Below are 24,685 nucleotides of genomic sequence, written 5' to 3'. Positions count from 1 at the left end.
GGCCAAATGCTCCTCTGACCTCAGCCCTGCTCCTCTGGATCCTCCTGTCAGTCCAGTGATCCTGCTCCAGCTCTCCCCAGAAAGAGAAGAGCTCTTGCCCCAAGGCTGAAAGGATGAGAAAAGTTTCCATCCTGCCTCTGTCCAAGAGTGTGAATCTCTCCCACGTGAACATCTAAATAGTCAGGATTTTGTGTTCTGGCCATGGGAACATCTCTGTGATGGGCTCATGGCTTCTCCATGGGCTTCTCCAGGGCCCCAGACTTTTCCAGGGAATTTCCCATCTGAAGCCCTCAAAGCAAAGCCATTCCCAAGCTCTGAATCTCCTGTAAAGCTGCTTTGGTCGTGTGGTTTAAATAGAAAGTTAAATAGGAAATGTGGAAGGGAAAGGAGATGTTGGTTCCAGACAATAAAAACCCCAAACCCTTGTGTGGATTTCATTGGACATTTCAAAATAGGTGCTGCTTTCTAAGCATGGCATGGTGTGCTTTGTTTTAATATATTTTTTTCAAGCTTAAATTTTAATTAACTACAGTTTAGATTTCTGGACTTTATGCTGAGATTCTATGAACTTAGATGAAAGCAAATCTCTCTTGAAAGAATTTCCAATCTAATTTAATTTTTAGGTCTCTTCACTTTAAAATATTTAGTTAGTATATATTCACTAGGGAAAGAGTGCTTGATTTTAATTTTCATGATGACTGGATTATGGAATTAAAAGGTGATTGAAGAAGTTATTTTGTTTTATTGGTTGAAGGAACATAACTCGACAGTTTATTTTGCAGTTTATATTTTTGGTGCCATCTCATGTAACACAGGCTCGTGTATTACTCATCCCTCCCTTCTCCTGCAAAGCCTTTTGGATTTTTTATTTCTCTTTTTAATTTCAATACCCTGGAGTGTTTAAATTGAAGAATCTCAAATAAAAATCTATTTTGGGGCAGGAAGTTTTCTTGATGTTTTGGGTAACATTTACTTCTACTTTCTAATGCCAAATCATCTTTCAAGCTGATGCCATTAAGGCAGAGAATTTTGTGGTTTGTATAATAATACAAGTCCCAAATGGTGGCAGTTATTGAAGTTAACACTTTTTGCCCAACTGTGGGAGTACCAGCATCTTTGAAAGATTCCAATTTTGGTTCTTATTTATGCTTGACATTTAATGTGCTTGACATTCTGATTATTTTACACCTACCTAATTTCTTCTAGCTCCAGGGATAATGACAATATTTTAAGCATCTGTGAAGTGTAGCTGTGTGTTATGGAGCAGGTGCAAGGCTACAAATGGAAGGGAAAAAGTCCCTAAACTATTTCTGGAATCATTGTTTCTTTTGTGTTGCATATCTCAGGATCAGGTAGAGTTTCTCACCAGCTTGGTGTGGTTACCAGTATTAGCTTTACTAATATTTTATAGCCTGTTATTTATGTGTGTGTTTAGATATAAATAAATCACATAATGTGGACTGGGTGCTCACATGGCATCCTTTGTGATCTAGGGGCAAGGAATTAGAGAGAGAGTTTCCCAAGTTGTTAGTGGAGATTTATATTATCCCTAAATTTTAAATTAAAATAACATATTATAAAATTCAGCCCTTTAAACTGAGCTCATGTGTCTGTGGCACACCTTTAGTGTAGAACTTAGAACTGTGTCTTGGTTTATAGATAATTGGGATATAACCAGATAAATGAAAATATATGGCAAATTACCCAAATGATTGTAAGTACACTCTGTGTAAAGTCCTCACTCTCCCTTTGCAATGGGATTAATTTTATTAATCTTTTTGAGTCATATTCCCATTTTTTATGTGGTTCCCAGCAGTCATGTCAGGTTTTAGGCTCTTTTGAAAAGGTTAAACTGGTTATCAGGGAAAGAGGATGAAAACAGTGGGAAAACCAAGTTCTTCACAGGAGTGTAGCTGGTGGCCACAATTTCCTTTTTCATGTACTGGGAATCTCCTGTTGCATTTGACTGTTGACTACATGAGGAGTGACAGAGAAAACTTAAAATACTTTATTTTACAGACCCATGTGGGTACATGTTGAATACCTGCCCAGGTCCTCCCAAAACAATCACCATGGCCCAGCCAGGGGTCCTTGAAGCAGCCCTGGCTGAATGGGTTTTAGGAACAATTTTAAAATTTCCTTTATTTTGCAATCTTGCCACCTGGTGGTACAGCCTGATAGTAAGTATTTGGTTAGAAACCTGTACCAAAAGTCTTATTTTCTTTGGTAGACAGGGTCTTGAGATTGGGATTTCAGACTGGATCCTCCAAAGGTTCCTGTTTGTAGCAGGCAGGTTCAGTGTGTTCCTCCTTCAGTGTGTGGGGCAGGGCAAGGCTGTGCATCCCTTGGCGTTAAATAGCACAGAGTCACATCAGAGGCTGCCTTGGCTTGGAAGGGACCTTAAAGATCATCTCATTCCACCCCTGCCATGGCCAGGGTCACCTTCCACCATCCCAGGGTGTTCCAAGCCCTGTCCAGCCTGGCCTTGGGCACTGCCAGGGATCCAGGGGCAGCCACAGCTGCTCTGGGCACCTGTGCCAGGGCCTGCCCACCCTCACAGGGAAGGATTTTTTTCCTAATGTCCCATGTAACCCTGCCCTGCCAGTGTGAAGCCATTCCCCATGTTCTGTCACTTGTAAATCATCTCTCTCCACCTTCCCTGCAGCCCCTCCAGGCCCTGCAAGGCCACAATTCAGTGACCCCAGAGCTTCTCCTGTGCAGGTGAACAATGCCAGCTGTGCCAGCCTTTCCTCCCAGCAGAGCTGCTCCATCCGTCTGCTCATCCTGGAGCCTGGAGCCGCTCCATCCTCTGCCCATCCTGGAGCCTGGAGCTGCTCCATCCTCTGCCCATCCTGGAGCCTGGAGCTGCTCCATCCTCTGCTCATCCTGGAGCTGCTCCATCCTCTGCCCATCCTGGAGCCTGGAGCTGCTCCATCCTCTGCTCATCCTGGAGCTGCTCCATCCTCTGCTCATCCTGGAGCCTGGAGCTGCTCCATCCTCTGCTCATCCTGGAGCTGCTCCGTCCTCTGCTCATCCTGGAGCCTCCTCTGGGCTCCTCCAGGTCCCTCCTGTGCTGGCCCAGGGCTGGGGCAGTATCTCACCTGCCCTGCTCAGCCCAAGGCAGAGGGTTTGGGGTCCCAGACCTGGCTGGGGCGTGTCCAACCTCTCAGAAGCACTCACCTCTGAGTGCTTCTTCCCTGGGCTGCTCCATCTTTCCATCCTCCAAAATCAGCTCCCACTGATTTCCACAGCCATGAGGGGAGAGGAAGCCTTGGGGATATTGTGTGGTCCTGGAACTCTGTGTTGTGCGTTAACCTTCACAATACATTTGAAATGTGGTTTACAAAGGAATGGTGTCCGTGTCCTGGGAGTCCCAGGTAAATTACACAAACTGAACTGAGCTAAATTAGAGTAAGAATATTTAAGTGATGTTGCTCTACCTCAAACAAATGCCATCAATATGGAACTGAAATGTGTTTGGATAGTTGGAATGTTCATTTGGGCACAAGGTGGAGGCTGAATAAAGCCCATGACGTGCCAAACCTGGCAGAGCTGGCACAGTGGCAGGAGCATGGGGACAGTCACTCCTTTATGCTAATCCAAGATGAAGCAGATGTGATCCTACTGGTGTCTGCAGGGAAATCCTCATTTATAATGAAAGATGTTTTCACATGCTGTTCAAAGGGCCTTAAACAATCCCGTTTTTGCAAGCTGAACCCAAACATGATTTACTGAGGGGTGTGATGAATTGATCATTAGCTGGAACTCATGAGGCAGAAGTGGATGTTTGCTCTCCCAGGAGTGTCCCTCCAGCTCTGCCAGATGCTGAGGTTTGACACCAGAGGAACCCAATGTAATTCTGCGCTTGGGTCAGACATGGCATCCTGCTGGAGCACAACACTCCCTTTTAGTACCAAAACATGAAGAACAGATTAATTTTTGTCTGTCCTTACAGTGCAAGGATGTGTTCCCACATCCTGTCCAAGGAGGGCCTCTCCTTGCCTGTCATTCCCTGCACCTTCTTGAGCAGGGAGGCTTTCATAATCTCCTTATGAAAGCAGCCAGAATGTCACTTATTCACCATGACATCTCTGTGATGACCCTAAGACCTCTCAATTATTCCCTTCCAAGTTCTTGTGTCATGCAAGGAAAAGCAGGGGAATGTCTCCCCTCTCTGCTGGCCTTTCCCTCTCACACAGACACAGCACACATGGAGTTTTCAGCCTCCAGAAACATTAAAAATCACATTTATTTACAAATATGAGGGGCCAGAGTGCTACAGCTCTGATAAATGGGTAAAAGAGATATCACTGGGGCTGTGTTTTTGAGCTTTTAATTCACATCTTTGGTCACAGAGTTGGAACTTTTTAATCACTTGATTTTACTGCAAGATGTCCCTAACTATTTATGACACTGGATGTTTGCTCTTGGATCTGTTTCCCCTGTGGGGCATCCTTTAGATCAATCCTTGTTTGTTCTATTAATTTGCTTAATTCTCTGGGGTTTGTCAAGTCTAATTATCTTCTTTCTTTCTTCCAGTTTTGAAATCAAGATTGATTAGCCAACAGGAGAAGACCCAGCTGGTTATGTGACTCAGAACCCTGTTCATGAGGCACTTGCTTGTTTTTACAAGACAACTGTAAGTTGCTTCTTTTTCTTTTCCTCCCTCAAATGAAAAATCTACTGTTGTAACTTCATAGAAATTCTGGAACATTCTTGAGGAATTCACTTTTTTGGTAAAGACAATCTTGAATTTTGGCTTGGTGATGCCGGCCAAGGACCAGACGTGCTCTATTCACTTTACCAGAGATTTTTTTCCCCACGTTGTGATGGTTTTACATTTCTTAATTGTTTAAGGAGAGGTTCCCTTGGCTAGGAAGATCAATCTGCTGTCTCTGTACGTTGTGCTGTGTGACATTTGGGATCAGGGAATGTGACAAACTGTTTGGAGTGCACTGCTGATGGGTTGTGCCAGGAGATGCCGAATCCCAGCATGGAAGTGGTGCAGGAGGAGTTGGCCCCTCTGCAGACAGGTTCCTCTGGCAGAGTTCTGCATTCTCCCACTGCCCCCAACCCTGGGATTTGGACTAAATAATCCTTCCTCTGTACTTGATGTAGACAGGCTTTTCCCCACAATTATAAATTTGTTCCTCATAAGGCAAAACCTTAATTTTACTCAAACTAGAATTTCTCAGATAAAGTATCACTTATAGCCTGGAATGCAAGTGTGGGGATGCAGAAATGAAAGCTCCAGCAGTAATAGTGCATGGCTTAATTATTTTTTTTTATCTGTAGCATGAGCCATGTTTTATAAGCTCAGCTTAATAAAATTATTAGATCCAGGTGGAGTGCTGATACATTTGTCACCGTGTTTGGTGTGGTGTGTATCTAATTTAACATTTTTCACTTGTGTGAAGATGCTCTGCCTTAGCAATGATGAGACTTTAATTTCTGTAACCAGGTGGTAGGGGGTTTAATTATGAAATTTTGAAGCCATACATTTACAGGATGTTCTGCTTAGATGAGCAGGAATCCAGCCAGTGCTGTTAGGCGTGGGGCAGCACCACATTATCTCCAGCTTTTCTTTAGTTATAACTGCACTGAAAGCCAGGCAGGCTGGGTTGGCTGATCTTCATAATCTTGTTAAAATGGCTTTGCCCAACTGCCACTGATTGTATAAAAATTCCACTGTTTTGTACAAGCTGGTATTTATTCTGAATTTTCTCTTGAATAGCAGGTGATTCTAGTAACTTGCAAGTGGTGACACAATGCATGTGCAATCTGTATTTTCATTTGTTACCTCTCTTGTTGCTGAAGGTTCATTAACCAAGGAGGGAAAATGAGGTATAATGGTCAAACTATTAGAGAAAAAAAGGGAAAATAGCATTCACCAGCAAGTGAGTTTTGGGCTTATGAAATAGTAGAACAAATAAAGAAAAATTAGTAAGTATTAACTGTGAAATAGAATTTTGTAGAGTGAAGTATAAGCTTAGTATTCATTTTTATGATTGCAAGGAGATGTCTGAGCAAATTTTCTTTATGATAAGAATAAATATATTCCAAAAATATTGAGATTATTAGCAAGTTATCAGGGAAGAGAGAGAATTACACTCTTTTTTCAACAAGTAAACATGGAGAGCAGAAAGATAACAATTGCACCCTGTTGCTTTGGATGTTTGCTGACAGAACTCTCCCTCTCCTATGATGTGTGTGGAACAGACTTAAAGCTCAATAGGAGAAGCACAAAGAAATGAGTAACTCAGATTAAAAGGCTTTGCTGGTTTTCTGTGGGTAGTGAAGGAAACTCTCCATAGATCAGAGCCCTAAGTTCTGCGTAGCTGCTCTGCAGAATACTGCACAAACTTCTTTTAGATTAATTTTTCTGTATTGTACATTGAAAAACCTGAAACAACTGTTGTGTTAGGAAGTTGATAAAAATAATTATATTATACAAAGTGGCACTTGCACAGATTTAATGTATTCAAAATATTATGTAATGTAAATGTGGAGAGAAACTACTCAAAGGTTTGCTCTCTTTTTCCACTGCTGATTTCCAGATGGGATTTCCACTCAGGTGATGAGTGCACCTATAGTCCTCACCTCCATGTAAATATTTGATGGGCTCCTTTAGCTAAAACCAACCCAACTTCCATCAAAATGTTCTAATGGGTGCCTATATTTTTTCAGTATAGAGCAGAATGAAAACATGGTCATAATGACTGTGTGGGCAACTGTACCATCAAATATTGCAGAGTGCTCAGCATCACTTCTCCCTGACAGCAGCAGTTTGTCACTGGGGCTTTAATGAAGGTTTTAGTAGGTGCCACAAGCTGTGCAGACCAAATATTGAATATTGTGCTTGTCTTTCAAAGTAATACAGATTTGAGCTTCATTTCCCCCCCCAACTCTTAAAACAAGTAGTCTATAATCTATTTGTCAGACATTTAAATGTCTGTTAGAGACTGAAAAGCAAAAACAGACTTACTAGAGAGGGAACTTTCTTATTCATTCAGCTATTAAAAAAAAAAAAAGCCTCCCGAGGTTTTTGTCCTTTTTTTTTTTTTTTTCCAGAGAAATAAGCAGAGTTTGAAATACTGTAATTTTCTCTATTTCTCAGTATAATAGTTTCAGTTCCTGTTGCGGAAGGCAAGCTGCCAGGCACAACCACACAGTTCAGTGAGCTTGTAGAGATGAAAAATATTGTAACCTCCCAAAACAAACCTTCCTAGAGCCTTCAGCCTCTCCCATCCCATTCCAGGGTAAAATGGGCTGAATCCCTGGATTCCTCAGTTTAACTTCCCTCCCAGCCAGAGCTGAGGCTGCACACATGGAAGGGGTTTCTGTTTGCACTGATGAACATGAAGCACCTGCTGTGGTCAGACCTTGGCAGGCGCTGTAGACAAGAGCCAGGAGGTCCCAGTGCTCAGGGAATGCTCTGGGAATGTGTCTGCTGAGCCCAGGAGCTCACAAGGATTTGCTCTTCTCCAAGGCAGCTGCAGGTGTTGTCCTCTCCCAAAGATGTTCCCATGTGAACTCCTTCCTGGTTTTGTTCTGTCATCCCTGTGATTTATTGGAGTTATTAAGGAGATGCTTTGGGCTGTGCTGTTATTTCTGTGCTGCTCAGCACTGAAATGCCAGCTGGAACTGGGGATGGAAAGCTGAAGGAATGGTTTTATCTTGTGTAGCTGCACCTGCTTTCCTCTCCTGGCCTGTAATTGCAGGGCACTGGGAAGCCACTGAGACTTTCCCAGTAGTGAGGAAACCTTTGGCAAACAGCTTTTGTCACTTCTGCCACCTCCACGGGGGCAAACAGCCGAGCATGGGGCTCCCCTCACTGCAGTTCCCAGCACAAATTACCCAGCAGCTCATCCCAAACAGTGAGAGATGTCAGCAAAGCCTGGATTGCAGGTGTGATGTCAGAGACATCCATCCGTCCATCCGTCCATCCATCCATCCATCCATCCATCCATCCATCCATCCATCCATCCATCCATCCATCCATCCATCCATGGATTCTGTCCATCCTCCATCCATCCCTCCATCTCTCCATCATCCATCCATCCATGGATTCCTTCCGTCCATCCCTCATACATCCATCCATGGATTCCATCCATCCATCCATCATCCATCCATGGATTCCATCCATCCATCCATCATCCATCCATGGATTCCATCCATCCATCCATCATCCATCCATGGATTCCATCCATCCATCCATCCATCCATCCATGGATTCCATCCATCCATCCATCCATGGATTCTATCCATCCATCCATCATCCATCCATGGATTCCATCCATCCATCCATCCATGGATTCCATCCATCCATCCATGGATTCCATCCATCCATCCATCCGTCCTTCCTTCCGTCCTTCCTTCCGTCCTTCTGTGCCACTTCTGTCCCTGCATTTGAAGGGGAAGAAGAGCCTGTTCCTTTTTCTGGCACTTGTGAATGTGATGATGCTCCTCAGAGGGCTTGTGCAGAAGCAGAGCAGATCTGTACCTACAAAAACCTGCACACTCATCTTCTCTGTGCACAACAAAATTAAATATATAAATATCTGTGAATGAATCTGAGCTCTTCCCTAGAGCTACCTGTGCATTCATCTTCTCTGTGCACAACTAAATTAAATATATAAATATCTGTGAATGAATCTGAACTCTTCATCCTTTGAAGAGCAAACTTCCTTTAATTAGTCTTTCCCTACTGTCTGATGTTAGTGACATTTATAATCATACAATTACTGCTTCATTTCAATTTTATGTTATTTTCAGAGGTCAGGAAGGGTAATATTCCAACATAACCATACTCAGTGAGAGGGTAACAGCTGACAGGAGTTCTTGCATGGGGTTCTCACCAGTAGATCTTGAAGTGCATTAGAAAAATATGGATTTTTATCTGTGTTTTAAAGGTGATGGGAACTGTGGCCCTCTGAGGCTGCCCAGCGTGGCTGTGCAAACCTCTCCATGTGTTTTATTGTCTAAACATCCCATCAGACTCCTGAGCAATAGATTAAAATACAATGTGGAAACACAAGAGCAAAAAAAATTAATGGAATCTTAATGGAATCAAATTAGGATTAAAAAAAAAAACCAAACGTGAAAAATTTAAATATATTCCTGCTGAATTCTGTATTGTGTGTTTGGTTCAAATAACCTCTCGGACAGATTAACATGAAGTTATTACGTAATGTCAGTTAATTTTCTAATTAATGAGTGTTACCCTGGGATTTAAGCAATTCTCACCTGTCTTGGTGTGACTGTTAAAAATGGCAAAGAGCCTCAGAGTCAGGGGCTGCTTTTCCTTCCCTCTCTGGCAGAGGGAACAGAGCATTTGTGCTCCCCAGGATTCCAAGGAATTGAGCAGTTTTGGGGGGGAAAAGTCAGGTGAGACTTCAGTGCCTGCTCAAGGGACAGGAGAAAATGCATTTGATTTATATCAGTTTATAAATGACAGCCTGGCCCTGGTTTGAGTTCTGTGTGGCTGTGGGAGCCAGGCAGGATAATTCCTGCCGTGTCCAGCAAGTAAAGTTTCTATGGAATTTTCTTGCACATTTAGACAAGTTTGAAAGATTTTATTCTTTAAATCACATTTTAATACTCTCTTACTAATTACTGTATCATTATTTTTTTTTCCTTCTTACTGCTTTTTATGCACTTTTCTGATTTAAAAATCTTTGGAAATATTGAATGTAACTCAAAAGATAAGAGCTCATAGCAATGAAACTACTTTTATAGTATTCATTTTATTGTAGTTTTAAATATATATATATATATTAGTTTTGCATGTTGAAGATATTTATTTTTCCTGCTTTTTTTAGTGGATTTACTTCACTGTCACCAAAAGAGCTGCTTTGAGGATTGTCAGGAAGTGTTAATTGTGTTTTCTGAGTGTTTCTCTGGGGTGCTGCTCAGTAATTTTTTGAAAAAAGGAATTTTCAGAATTTCTGCACTGGCCACCTCTGTGGGCACAATGGGAGCTCCTTGCAGGTGATGTTGGACACATTTCCCTCTCTGAGGAAAGACAAAGTGCTCCAGGGAGCAGCTGCAAAGGAGAAATTCCTCCTGACTTGGGAGCAATCCTTGGTGATATCAATAAATTGCTTGTGATTGATAAGGAGCTGCTGCCCCCAAAGGGAAATTCCTGTGTGCTGTTTGTGCTTTAGGGTTTTCCTTGGCAGGCTCTTTGATGGTACAGGGTTTGTAGGTGTGTTTCTGGATTTTTACTGCCTTCTGGCTCTTCCTGGAGCCCACATTTCTGCAGGTTTCTCCTAATGCAGAGCATAGAAATGGGAATTTTCTTAATGTGACACACACAGAGGGCTCAGTACAATTCAGATGCTAATATGTAGAAATCAAATCTCACAAAGGAGTGTGTTAACATTTGTCTTTATTCACACTCTATTTCAAAGGATATGTGCCAAGCCTTCCTTGACACTCAGAGCATTCTACACTGTACAAGTTCACTCCTGAAAGGCAGAGAGAAGCATTTCCTTTTTGCATAGTTTAAGTCTTTTGATCCCAAGGAAAAGTGAATTTTTCCTTACATGACCCCACCTGAGCCTGCTTTGCTGATTCCTCCACTTTTTCTGGCATTTCCGTGTTAAATTTCCCTTTTTAATGGAGAAACTGAGCAGAGTCTGGATAGGGGATTTTTTCCCCCCCTTAGCTGATTTTATTGCTTTCCTGGGTGCTGGGAAGTCTCTCCTTGACTTTGGTGTTCTTTCCTCTCTTTTCCAATTTCCACTGCCAGTAAATCACCCTGAGCTCCTTTTAGACAAAACAAAAGTTCCTTTTTTCACCTGGTCCTTATTGGAATGTGCATTGAGCTCAGAGATGCTGCCTAGCAGCTTTGAGCTCTGTGTTTTGCCCGCTCTTGGTTGTGGCTGTTGGAATTCCCTTGAATTCAGGAGTTGTGCTCTCTCACAGCAGCTCAGTGGGTGAATTCCCTGTTTGCTGAGCCAATCATTTCCCATTGCAATCCATTTTTCCCCTGGAGAATTCATCTGAGCCGGGGATATGAATACCTATCCTGGATGGGTGTTTGCTACTGCCCAGCTTTTGCAGGGTTCTGTGATCCACTGCCCTTCCTGCAGGGCTTTCCTGAGCTGGAAATTCCTTCAAATGCAGCTGGAGAGGAGTTTGTGACTGCTCCAGGATGGGACACCTTGGCCAGCCTCAGGCTTGGCCCTGACTTCAGGCTCCTGCTTTGTCCCTTTCTTGTCCTGCCATATTCCACAGCACAGGCAGAGATTAAAATACAATGTGAAAACACAAGAGCAAAAAAATTTAGTGGAATCTTAATGGGATAAATTTAGCATTTAAAAAAAAAAACAAACCTTCAATTCTTTGGCTTCTCCATGCTTTGCACCATTTGGATGGATTGAGCAGCTTGTTCCTGAATCTCGTTTGAGATTTCCCCATAATCTCTCCCTGCAGATGTTGGTGCTTCAGTGCTCAGTGAAGTGATGCTTTGCTTTTTATGTTCTCAAGCAACACATGGTCTGCAGCCAGCTCCTGAAACTCACAAAGTATTTAAGAATGTGTTTTAATGCAAGGTCTTACAGAAAATGCAAATTTATTACTTGTCTCTTGATTCTCACCATAGATTTCTGGAGAGTGCTCTGAGGCTTTTTTTTATTGGTGCTATCACTACTTTGCCTTCATGCTTATGCTGATTGTCTTTCTTTGCCAGAGCCCCTTAGCACTTGTTATCAGTAGCTACAATTTCCTGCCACCTGTGGTGGAATATATTTCTTCATTATGAGCTTTTTGCTGCTTCCTCAAGTTTTGTCTTTGATTAGTTGCTATGGAACTTTTACACATCATCATCACTTGTCCTGCAAAACTTGATTTTCTGATAAATATGAAAATTGCTGCTTCCAGCTTCTGTTGGCCCAGATCATTTAGTGCCAGTTCTGGAGCCAGCACTGACCTGAGCTGATGCTAAATCCAGTGTGAGAGAATGTGGTGGAAGGCTGGGTTTTGTAGGGTTTATTTGGGATTTGTGGTCGTGTTTTCTCCTCCCTTTCCTTAAAGTGAAAGAGCGCTGGAAATGCCAAGGCTGGGATCAGTGACTTACCTGAGCTGGGCTGGAATTTAGCAGAGATCATAACTTCATAGTTGGAATGTGGTGAACATTTTCTTAGTCCTATTTGCAGCAACTTTACACCTCTGTTTTAGAATCTATTATAATTTCAAGTATCTCTTTATAAATGACAATGTTTAGCAGAGGTTTGCCACTCGCTGTAAAATCTTCTGGGAATGATGTGCTGTGAATCCTTCTGCCCAGACCCAAAAAGAAGAGAGAATAAATTACATGAGCTCCTGGCTTTATAAAAGCCAACATGGATCTTGTTTTTGTCCGTTAAATGGATTTTTAGGGATTCAGCTTCAAAAAAAACCCCACAGTTTTTATTGCAGGAACAGCTGTCCAGCTTCTCCTCTGTAGCAGGTAGTTTCTTCTCCCCACCAGCATCATCTGGGATGAGGATAAAAACTGAGCTTATCAGAGTGTGATAAAAGGAGCATGTGTGTGTATGAAGGCAAATGTAAATTTCCAGCATCAAAAAGAGAACTTGGCAACTGCAGATGTGTGGCTCAAACACAGTAGGAGGAGAGGGAAGGAAGGGTTTTGTTCCTTTGTGCTGAGCTCTGCTGGAGCAGCTGGGTGAGCTCTGCAGCAGAGCTGAGGCGGCGCCGTCGGTGAAGCTGCTGCTCTGTCTGGGATGCAATGATCCAGCAGATTCTGCTGGGAAAGCACTGCCCTGGGGGAGAGCTGAGGGAAAAGGAGAAGAATCATCCCCTATAATCTTTATTGGCATTTTTATCTTTACACTTTCTAACCTTACCGAGCCGCTGGATATAAATTCCAGCTTGGAGGGAGATGAGTGTGTCAGTCTGCAGAAATTTGTGTTAGACTGGAGAACCCTAAAAGCCTGGCCATGAAGTGACCCCTGGCACTGCTGGAAAAGCTGTGAGGATGACCCAAATGGGTGTCATCCTTCTGCACCTTCTGGGCTGCTCTGCTGATGGCCTTTGAGTTTGTTTGGTTGTTTCCTTTGGGGTTTTGTTTTTCCAAACCTCACTGCTGAGGAATCCTTCCTTTCCCCATCATCCCACAGATCCCCAGAGTGCCCAGTCCTGCTGGAGCAGGTGCTTCTCCCCTGTGAACCTCTCTGTCAGTGGTGCTGGAGAAACAGCACCAAAATGGGAATTTAAGCAGTGCCCATCCCAACTGAACTCTTCTTTTTGGCCTGCAGGCATTTCTCTCCTCATTGTGATTCCTAGGGGAATGACATGACCATGGAGCATGAGAGACTCAGGGAGCTGCTGAATCCTCATTTCCTCATAAGCCTTTTAAAGTTTTTCCTAAATCCCCTCAAGTAGCATTCTTGAAAATTAGCAATGTATCGTTTGAGGAGAACTAGCAGCAGGTTCTTTCTTTATGGCGAGAGTTTAACAAGGAAACTTTCTCCATATCCAGTTTCAGACTTTCTGGATCAGAAGTGGCATCTGAACCAGAGCTTGGAACCACTAAGAGTGGGTCCTTTTTAGGGGATGATTCAGGGAATTGTGGAGAGAAGTTGCTTGGTGGATTTTGCAGGGTAGTGGGGTTGCTTTGCTTTGTGCGAACACATCAGTCCAGGTCGTGATTTTTGGGAAATCTGGTGAATGGGCAGCCAGTGAGGTGTCCTGTCAGAACAAAGGGTCAGTGCTCCAGCTCAACAGCCCATGGTAGGGTCCTCTGATGGAAAGGAAAGGAAATTTCAAGGAAAGGAAAAGGAAAAGGAAAAAACCAACCTGAGGCAATCAAATTACAGCCCCAGCCCAATGTTGCAGTGTTTCAGACTAAAGGATAGCAAATTGGGATTGCAAAGGCTAAAGGAGGAGACTGCAAGAGTTCAAAAATGAGGTTACTAAGGATCAGAGAATTTTCTATCTTGTCTTCATGGAGTTTAAATTAAATTTTGGTAAGATATGGATGGGTAAAGAGTAAAATTAAAAAAAGGGGAACCTGCAAAAAAAATTTATTGTAATCTGTATCTGAAAGAAAAATGGCAGAAACAGAAAACCCCTCCAAATCATCATTACACTTTGAATATTGAGGATACAACCAGGGCTGTAATGCACTGGATTGTTTTGCAGCTGAGTGTGTGTGAATACACAGGGCGTTGGTGTGCCTGCTCATACATGCACTGCTGGAGTTCAGCAGCAGCCCCAAGGTACAGCAAGATTTAAACCTGTGAAAAGCTTCAGTTGTTTCCCATCTGGAGGCTCATTTGAATCCTTGGATTTTGCTGCAGAAGCCTTGACCCTTGTGATGGTGTTATTTATTTTTCCATCAGTTTTGTACATGATGAGACTTTTGTTATTTCTGTGGTCAAATTTGAGTAAAACAGATAATTTTCATATTACAAATTTAAAAAGCACCTAATTTACATTTTTATTTTTCACTTTGCTTACAAAATGCCTGTTGTGCTCACAAAAAACTCTCTCATTATACGACATTTTAAGTTTTTGTGATGGTGGCTCAGCCCTTGTCTGTTAGGAGCTGGAAACTGGTTGGAATGATTCATTTTGAGCAGCTATTTTGGGGGTACTCACATCATCTTGGATGCAGCTCTACATGAAATGGATGGGAAAATGGGAGTTGATCTCCCTCCTCCACCTGGCAATTTAAATGAAAAATCCATAACACTTGAGCAGCAGACTGTCATTGGGATCTTTTTGGGAAGAACATGCTTTAAAAATACAGCAGGGAAAAAAACAAGGCAGGATCCCAGGGATGAGGGATGGTGGGAAAGGGAGGAAATCCTGTGGGCAGTATCCAAAGTCACACTTGGCTTGGAGTCACAGATGTTTGCAGAGAAAATCAGCCAAAGCAGCTCCAGTGAAATTAAAACTGCAGCCAGGCAGGAGAGAGGCTCTGCTCGTGCTCTCACACATTGAGGCAGAAGGATCTGCTCCCAAAAGGGGTTTGGGGTCCTTTGCCACTGGTTGGGAAGGACGGAGGAGGAAGGGAGAACACAGCTGTGCCATTGGAGCTCTAAAAGATAACCAGAGAAGGTCACTTTCCAAAGAGAGGAGTCAGATGTTTTTATAAAGCGGGATTTAAAAAAAAAAGAGATCAAACTTTTGCACTGAGTCACAGTCGTGTCATTTTCATGGCAGTGGCTTCTGGCTTGAAGCTGCTGCCAGTCTGTTCTGTAGTCTGTGAAATTCAGTATTATGAGCAAATGAAATACTGTGACAGTATTTGTGTGACTATTTCTGAAGTACAGAAACAAAATGCACTTTTGCTCATATACAATCAAAATGCAGTAGTGTATTGAAAAAGGTTTATTGCAGCTTTGAATGAGCAGTGAATTTAATGAAACTTTGTTACACTGGGCTTGGTTCCTTGCAGATTAATGAGAAATAATCCATATTTCTCAATGCAGGAAGAAATCGTGTATAAAACATACAATCTTAATCTTATTTTTCATGCAAGCTGTGAATAATATAGTTTAAGGGTTTTGTTTCATGTCTGTGCAGTGTTTTTTGGTGTTTTTTTTTTTAATAGGCTGGAAGTGTTTTTTTTTTCTTTGTTTATAGGCTGGAGCTGTAATTTAACCCAGGCAAAAGTCCTGCAAGATTACACATGCCCAGTTTGACCAGTCAGTGATGAGTATTCACTGGTTTTGTGAGCAGATGGGATTCCAAGTGTGTGCAGAAATCCTGTCAGAAGCATTTCCTTTTGTACTTCTTATGTTCCAGTTATTTTCACAGCTCTCCTTCCACTTGGGACATGTTTGGTGTGGGAAATCTGTGTTCTGACAAAATATTGAGAGGTGAACAAAGAGGGAGTGGCTGAGAATGCCTGACACATTCTGGGTATGCTCTGGGTGGGGATTCCTACCTGGACAAAAGGAAATTTGAACTCCTCAGAATTTGGGATTCAGGTTTGCTGGGTGGACAGCAGGGATCGGTCATTGAGGAGCAGCTTTGTGCTCAGCTTTACCACCAAGAAATGAGTTATTCCCACCTAAATCCTGCATTGCTGGAAAAGAAAGGTTTTATCCTCATAAAGCTTTAATAAAGCCAAGGAATTCTTGCCAGTAATTTTACAGTGCCAGTCCCATGGAGCTCTAAGGCAATGCAATCCACAGTATTTATAGAACTTCATTAAACATCACACCTGTTAATTCCCCTTCAAATTGGGGACAGGGAACCAAAGCAACTCAGAATGAAGAAAAAATGACTCTGCCATGAGACCTTAATGATTCTTTCCATGTCTTAAGTACATTCCCTGGGATTATTCTGCTAATTTTCTACCTCTGATTGTTTGGTAAATGAATTTATAAGGTAGTGCTGTACATTAGACTGGAAATTATTTGGTGCTGGGGTCCTCTGGTTGTGTGAATTTTGATAGACAAGACATTATTCACCAAAATGTGATTTCTATATCTGGAGTAACTCTACCATCCAGGATTTAACAGCTCCTTCTAACAGATCACTAAAATTTCATCTTTGTGATTTTTACCTTTTTCTAAAGTAGTCCTGTCACTCAGATTCTGAAATAGAAGGAAATTTTCCTAGAAGCAACTTTTTATGGAACTCTCTTTGGGGAGAGCTCCTATTGCAAAATGCCTGATATCTTTGCTGCAACTGATTTGAAAGTGCAAAAGGTCAAAAATGTCCTCATGTGGTTTGGCAATCCACCTGTCAGCACAGCACATTTCAGAAGGGCTCTTGGGGCTTTGTAGAAATTGCATTTTTCATTTTGATTTTAATTTTATACCTGGAAAGGATTAGGGGAAGGATTCAGCTGACGGCCGAGTGGTGAAACAGAAAATATTTTTAGAATGGAAGATGAATATTGGAATAGATTTGGGCTCGGAGGGATGTGGTATGAGGAAATATTTATAAACTTTAATTATGAGTAATAATTAGTGAGTGATGTAGGAAAAACAGTTTTAGTGAATTTTTTCCATCTACAATGCCAGATCCCCATGTTTATTTGCTCCTGGTTAGTGCAATATTATTCCTGACCTTGTTCCCTACTGAAGAGAGAGCTCACAGCAGAGTATCCTCCAACCCAAAATATCATTTCCTAGAGAGCAATATTGAGTCATTGATTCAGTTACTCACTCTGCCTTTCCATCACCCATCATTTTGCCAGAGCTGCTCCCTGGTGACAGTGACCTTGCAAGATGACAGATTAATTTCAGTGTCTGGGAATTTGTGCAGGCTGCTCCTTCACAATATGTGTATACAAAATACAATATTCTTTAATTCATTAAAGCAATTTAACTCTGTCCAACCCAAACTCAAACACAGAAGAAGCTTCAAAAACTCATCTTTTTTTTTTCCTGCTCTCTGCTCTTAAGTCCCTCCTGCCACCTGAAAATCCTTTGCCTCCAATCTGTTCAGTGGCACAATGAAGCAGCATTCACAGAATTGCCTGGATGCAAGATCCACACAAAATGTGTCACAAACCTCACAGTGAACGAGTCTGTGGGGTCCAAATGTCAAATTGTTGATGTCACCTGTGTGGAGGAGCTGCCAGGAGCAATGAGCCTCATTTCAGGGCTGTGGGACAGGGCTCTCCAGGCACCTCTGGGACAGGTACTTCTGCCTTGCTCTCTATATATTACTATAGTCTAAAACCTTAAATTCTAAGTTTTCCACCCGGTAACATCACGCACTTCTAATCAACTCCCACAATCCCAGTGCTATCATTCAATTTTGGAAGCCTTCTCTAAAGCCTCAGGTCTAATGCAGTGTTCTCCTGGGGGTCAGAGTCTGTCAGCACAGAAAGTCTGAAATTCTCAGCATCCAGAACTCCAAAAAATACCTTCAGTAGCTGCTCTTAGGAAAGCAGGCACAACACCTTCAGTCCTCCTGGCTCCTCCCCAAAATCTCTGTGACAGCTTCACTGCTTTGATTTTAATCAAAATGGCTTCTGGGAAACTGCTTCGTTGCCGCTGATTAATGTGGAGATTTTAAAATCGGATATTTAGAATGGAATTTAGGGAAATTTGTAAACATTTTCCTAGCCCTGATGAAAACCACTCTTGAGTTTGCAGCCAACCTGTTTTCCTTTGGGTTTGTTTGTTTGTTTGTTTTTAACTGATCCATATGGTTGTTGTGAATGCATGGTCCATAAGATGCAGAGAAGAACATATTAATAACTGGGAGCACATGAAGGATTAACTTTGCAGTTGTGACTGTGCCCATGCATGTTCTATTTGCTATTGTGGGAAATATTAGTGAAAAGCTGTGAGAAGTAACTGAAAAAGAAGCTGTAAGTTCTGAGGGATACAGAGAATTCTCTTTTTGTGCACACTGTGGAGTTTCCTGGGCAGAAGGGGTTTATGTTTAATTTTGCACAGAGAATATGCACACTAGATATAAATGTTCTCCTCTGGGACACTTCAGTTGAGTTTAACAGCTTGAAATCAGAGCCACTTTGTGGTCAGTGAGGAATCATCATCCATGGCACAATGGCCTTCTTGTGGAAGGGGATTATTGACCTTTGTGAGGTTTCGTGGGGCTGCGACACGTGGTTGTTGCTGCACAGCTTCAGCTGATGCAAAATTGGGGTTTGGTCCTTTGGGTTTCACCTCCACGGACCCAGTCCTGCCCTGCTCTGGCTCCTGCACTCACCCTGGAGCTGATCCAGGTCCTGCTGGAGCTTCAAGGAGCCCATGGTGGGAACAGCCCATCCAACACCTAAAGCTCTGGAGCTGAAGGAAAAGCACCTAGAGAAGGGTTTCATTCTTTAAAAACCAGGATGGAGCTGGTTCTGTTTGAACTCCGCAATGTAGCAGCCGTACTCCATCCTTGCCAGGCTCAGCAGACATTCCATAGGATCACAGGTCATTCTAGTGCTGGGATTAATACCCAATGAATGTTCTCTGGTTAATGCACTTTCAGCTACATTTGCATTAAAAGGAAAAGCTTTAGCTCTTCATAATTTCTCTCATCCTCTTTTAATTTTTTTTCTAAGAGGAGCCATTATTGCAGAAAGCAAAATCAAAACTTGTGTGTCTTTGTGAACTTAAATTTGCATTTGAGCTGTTGCACCAGTTGGCTTCCAGTTGGGATTTTCTTGTTCCTGGAGCTGATGGAATCCCAGCACGCTTTGCTTGGGCAGTGACCATGGCCCAGTGGAGGGAGTAGTAATTGAAATTAAGATCCATGAAGGAATATTGACAAAAGCAGAAAAATAATCCCATTCCCTTCTCCTTGAGCATCACTTTCCTGCAGTTAACCCTGCAGAGAGCTAGCTTGGGAAGGAACAAAAAGCAGAAACAAAGCAAAAGCTGAGCTTCAGGAAGACAGAAATGAAATTTCTGTAAACCCAGCTCTCTGAAATGAGTGTGTCTGAGGTGAAAGCAAGCCCCAGTGGCCCCACACGGGGAGCAGGGAGAGGCTGCTCTGAGGAGGAGGATGAGGATGTGCCACAGCTCCTGGATCTGCTTGGGTGTGCTCTGTTCTGCCTCCAGGAGATGCTCACCTTCCAAACTGAGATGTTGCATGGTTTGCATTGTCAAAGAGCATTGAAAAGAATCTGTAAATTGTAAATCTGTACCCAAGCAGAAAGACTAAATGAGACAAAAATTCGCAGTTGTTCTGTTGTGAGATGGTTCTTGAGTAAGGGAGCAGTGTGGTTCTCATGGAGACATGAATTTGGACCACGAGGTTCATTTGTCACCTCTGGGTGAGAAATCTGTGTGGTCAGAGACTCCAGAGAAGGAGCAGACTCTCAGCTCCGCAGGGCAGAGCTGTGCAGAGGTTAACTTTGAGATTCTGGCCGGGCCCCATCAATGTGATAATTACCTGCGGCACCTTTGTGTCTAGCCCTAATTCATCTCGCAAAGATAAAGTCATCATTTACCACTCAACCTCATTCTCCATGTTCCAAATAACACAATTGTACAATAAAAACTTGGATGTTGGGAGTAGGGAATGGAGGCCAGTGTCTGGGGCAAAAGCAGTATTTGGACAGGAAAATATGCAGGAGTAGGTGGAAATTTTTGCCTCAAAACAAGTCTTGCATGGGGATTTTTAGTGGCAAACTGAGATTTGCTGTGGCGAGACGTGTCCAATTCTCCAGCAAACATTTGTGGATTTCCAAAGAGGCCATGGTTCAGGCAGTATCTCCGGGCCTTCGGTGGCATTTTATGGCAGGCTCTATAATAAAGTTACATGTGCCTGGTTAATTTTTAGTTTTGCTCTGTGGCTCAGACACACTTTGTGCAAATATGCTTTGATAGAGGCTAATATCCCCAAACTCCAACCTGAGGCAGTCTTTAGTGTATTTGAAATAGGAGTGGCACAGGTTAGTCCAGATAAAGAGGGGAATATTTAAGAATTCCCGAGGTGAAGGAGTCTGTAATTGCTACCTGGCACCTGAAGAGGAGATCTAAGTGTAGTCGATAGCTGTGTTGATGATTTCTCCATTAACTCCTGTGTGTGTGAGTTCTCTTTACAGCTGAATAATTGTTTATATGTAAATAAAGCTATTGCATCTTTCTTTCCCTCTGTAAGGGCAGTTGTAGCTTAATTAATTACCAGAGAGAGATGTGTGGGGAGCTGGGGAATGTTCACCTTGTGATTAATTTTAAATTTGATTCCTATTTATTTGCTACTTGCTACACTTAATTGAGTTGCGGTTTCTTATTCTTTCTTTCTCTCTTTCTTTCTTTTCTTTCTTCTTTCTTTCTTTTCTTTCTCTTTCTTTCTTTCTTTCTTTTCTTTTCTTTCTTTTCTTTCTTTTTTCTTTCTTTCTTTCTTTCTTTCTTTCTTTCTTTCTTTCTTTCTTTCTTTCTTTCTTTCTTTTCTTTCTTTCTTTCTTTCTTTCTTTCTTTTCTTTTCTTTCTTTCTTTCTTTCTTTCTTTCTTTCTTTCTTTCTTTCTTTCTTTCTTTCTTTCTTTCTTTCTTTCTTTCTTTCTTTCTTTCTATCTTTCTTTCTTTCTATCTTTCTTTCTATCTTTCTATCTTTCTATCTTTCTCTTCTATCTTTCTTTCTTTCTTTCTTTCTCTTCTATCTTTCTTTCTTTATCTTTCTTTCTTTCTTTCTCTTCTATCTTTCTTTCTTTCTCTTCTATCTTTCTTTCTTTCTTTCTCTTCTATCTTTCTTTCTTTCTCTTCTATCTATCTTTCTTTCTTTCTCTTCTATCTATCTTTCTTTCTCTTCTATCTTTCTTTCTCTTCTATCTTTCTTTCTTTCTCTTCTATCTTTCTTTCTCTTCTATCTTTCTCTTCTATCTTTCTTCTTTCTTTCCCTTTTCTTCCTTCCTTTCAAAATATTTTTTTCTTCTGGTTTTAATCTAACAGGTGATATTTTCATTATTTTTGGAGTATTAATTAAGGCGACCTGTAGCTTCTTTTCCAGGCACCCGAGAGGGCTGTGGTACCACTGTCACCTCTTGTTGTGCATGTTTGAGCAACTGTAGAATCGCTTTAGAGTTAATCGTGTTGGGGCTTTTTAAACTTTTTTTTTTTTGTGGTGTGAGAGAAGAGAAATCATGAATTAATCTCTTCAGCGGACTCTGGCTCTTCTCACAGCAAAGTTTCCCTCCTGTAAATGCTCGGTATTATGTCAGCTCCCTAGAAGTGCTCATTATCACCTACACACTGGGTGTCAAGTGCTGCTTTCTGAAGAGATTAGTACCTTTTTCCTCCTCCTCCTCCTCCTCCTCCCTCTCGCTTGCTCAGCTAAGGAGAAGGAAATCCAAATTACGGCAGCCATCCAGGATGGGAGCTGGAAAATAATGCCCTGATTTGGTTGCTGCTTCAAAGAGAGAAATGAGATCCAGGATGTGATTCCCCCTCAGCAGCGCCTTGGTGCTGACCTAATTCCACCTGACGACAGGAGCTCTGGCAGCTTTGGGTGGGGCTGAGCTTTGGGTAGGGCTGAGCTTTGGGTAGGGCTGAGCGTTGAGTAGGGATGATCTTTGGGTAAGGATGTGCTTTGGGTAAGGATGTGCTTTGGGTAAGGATGTGCTTTGGGTATGGCTGAGCTTTGGGTAAGGCTGTGCTTTGGGTAGGGCTGAGCTTTGGTTTAGGGCTGAGCTTTGGCTAGGGCTGAGCTTTGGTTAGGGGTGAGCTTTGGTTAGGGCTGAGCTTTGGGTAGGGCTGAGCGTTGAGTAGGGCTGAGCTTTGGGTAGGGATGTGCTTTGGGTAGGGCTGAGCTTTGGTTAGGGATAAGATTTGGTTAAGGATGAGCTTTGGTAGGGCTGAGCTTTGGGTAGGGGTAAGATTTGGTTAGGGCTGAGCTTTGGTTAGAGCTGAGCTTTGGGTAGGGATGAGCTTTGGTTAGGGCTGAGCTTTGAGTAGGGATGAGCTTTGGGTAGGGCTGAGCTTTGAGTAGGGATGAGCTTTGGGTAGGGCTGAGCTTTGATTAAGGCTGAGCTTTGGATCAGGGCTCAGCAGAGAGGGGTTTGAGGCTCCCAAAGCCTCTCTGCACGCCTAGGGTGCTTCATTAGGGAAACATTAGGTGCTGCAAGTGAGGCAGGCAAACAAACCCAGGTATTTTCTCCCTCTGGGATAGGGAAGGGAAGCAAAACTGCAATGACAGTAATGATAAAGTCAAATCCTAGTCAAAGGAGATCTTGAACCCCTAAACAATTTTTTCCCTGTTTTTCTTTGTGGTTCTGTAATACACCTACACCTGTGAGAAGGTTTGGGTCATTGGGCCCTTATCTCTTTTTTGCCAGCCACCTGGAAAGAACCACTCACATCTCTCTATAAGGACAGGAATTTGGTGTCCTCTGCCAGGACACCAAAACAAAACAACAAACAAACAAAAAAAATCAAGTGCAGGTTAAACAGGAGAAAAAAAAAAGGAGGAAAAATTCAATTTTCTTGTTCCACAGTTGATATTCCCTTGGACACTCCCTGTGCTTGCAGTGAGGATATCCAGAATGAGAAAGAAATGGAAAAAAGTGAATAAAAACATTCCAAGCAGAACACTTCTGTGTCCGTAATGCCTGCTTTTGTAGAACAGGAAGAATAGCAGTGTTCTTTGATTTCACCTCTGTTTACAGAGGTGAAAGAGAGACAATAGAATGAGCTTTTGGGAAATAGGACATGCTGCCACATTGGGAAAGTGCAGGGAGCAGGAGGAGGAGGAGGATTTTCTTTCCAATCTCTTTTTTTTTTTTTTTTAATTTCCAGCCATGCTAGCTCAGCACTCAGCCTGGATCTTCCTGCTGGAGTCTGCACTGACACAGCTCTGGAAGCTTTCACCTTGTTTCTGCTTCCTCTTTAGAATCACAGGATCATTAAGGTTGGAAAAGAGATCCAAGATCATGAAGTCCAAACCTTGAGCACCACCTTGTCAGCCAGACCATGGCTCGAGTTCCATGTCCAGCTGCTTCTTGGACACTTTAGCATTCCTTAATCCTTTGACTGGGATTGAGATTCTTTGCTTCTGTCTCTTCCTGCTTTAAGCAGGCTCCTGCAGCCAGGATTGTGAGATGTTATGTGTGGATAATTCATCCTCATAAATTAAAGGCTGCGTTCCTTAGGCTGCGAATTCAAATTGTGTGGAGAAACACAGTGACACCAGCAGTCTGGGCAATGGCATTTCAGCCTGTTCCATGGAGTTTCCACGTCAGAATGTTTAATAGATTTGTCCCACTCACTTTTTCTGGAGGGTTTCGTGTTTTGGAGCAGAGGTTTTCCAGCAGTGCTAGTGTGAGTTGGTGCCTGGTGGCTGTGCCTGCTTTGGTGCTGTTCCTCAGCAGGATCCCTGTTCTCCCCCTTTATCCTGCTGGACCTGCTGGCAGGGAGGCCACCAGTTCTTGGTGGTGGGCAGCTCCTCCAGCCAGGCCAGTGAGCCCTTGGGCAGAGATGCAGGAGTTGCTCTGGGATTTGGGATTTGTGGAGCAAACGGGGAGCAGTTCTGGAGGTGCAGAGGGAGAGGTCCCTCTCCAGTGCTCATGGATAAGGAAAGGAAGTTTGGAAGTTCTTCCTGCAGAAAGCAGGGCTGGCAGCATTGCTGCTGCTTTTCAGATTTCAAACAGATTTCAAACATTTCAAAAGGATAAAACAAACTCTTTAGAGAGTGCTCGTTATTAGGAGCTCAGAGAAGACAGAAAGAGGCACTATTAGCAAAAAAAACCCCAAAATACTGGAGGGGTTTATGGCATTCAGGCAGCACTGCTCCTAAAGGTCTTTTCCAACCTAAACTATTCTGTATGTGGGGCTTTGAGGAGCTGCTCCAGGTGTGAATACAGAGGTTTTACATCCATGTCACACAAAAATGATGTGTATGTTCTGAAGACTGTCAGGTTTTTGTTGTTTGGTTTGGGTTTTTTATAAGACATCCCAGTTGAAGACTGAGGAAGCAGGAATTCAGTCTTATATTTGAAGAGATTTGGAAGTACAATTAAATTAAGAAGTGTAATTTTAATGCGAGGAGGAAAGAATATGAGGTGTGGAAAGTAAGCCAGAAAAAAAGGAGCTGGTTCCTGAGATCAGCCAGAAGAGCTGGGGCTGAGATTCCTTCAGAGCTCAGTCTTGAGTTGACTTTTATGCTTGATAAGTCAATGTTTTGAGATTTGACCAGAATGTATGTAGGTTAAAAACTGGGAGAAAGGTCCCCTGAACAGTTTAGATGATCTTTAGTCCATGAAAATAAAAGAAAGTATTCAAGATTTTTAAGAACACGCAGAAAAAAGTCCGTAGT

The 24,685-nt window shown here is 42.5% G+C and overlaps 1 protein-coding gene across 1 annotated transcript in view; it reads left to right on the top strand.

Moving 5' to 3' along the window:
• Positions 1-24,685, top strand: part of ATP2B2 (ATPase plasma membrane Ca2+ transporting 2) — a 386,601-nt gene that overhangs the window by 113,981 nt on the left and 247,935 nt on the right. Inside the window, 1 exon segment of the mRNA XM_030956513.1 lies at positions 4,540-4,639. The gene's annotated coding sequence lies outside the window, so the exon portion shown is untranslated.

Source organism: Camarhynchus parvulus, chromosome 12 (assembly GCF_901933205.1).
Source record: "Camarhynchus parvulus chromosome 12, STF_HiC, whole genome shotgun sequence".
NCBI lineage: Eukaryota > Metazoa > Chordata > Aves > Passeriformes > Thraupidae > Camarhynchus > Camarhynchus parvulus.
The sequence above is the reverse complement of the archived record's forward strand: the minus strand, read 5'-3'. Positions and strand labels throughout refer to the sequence as shown.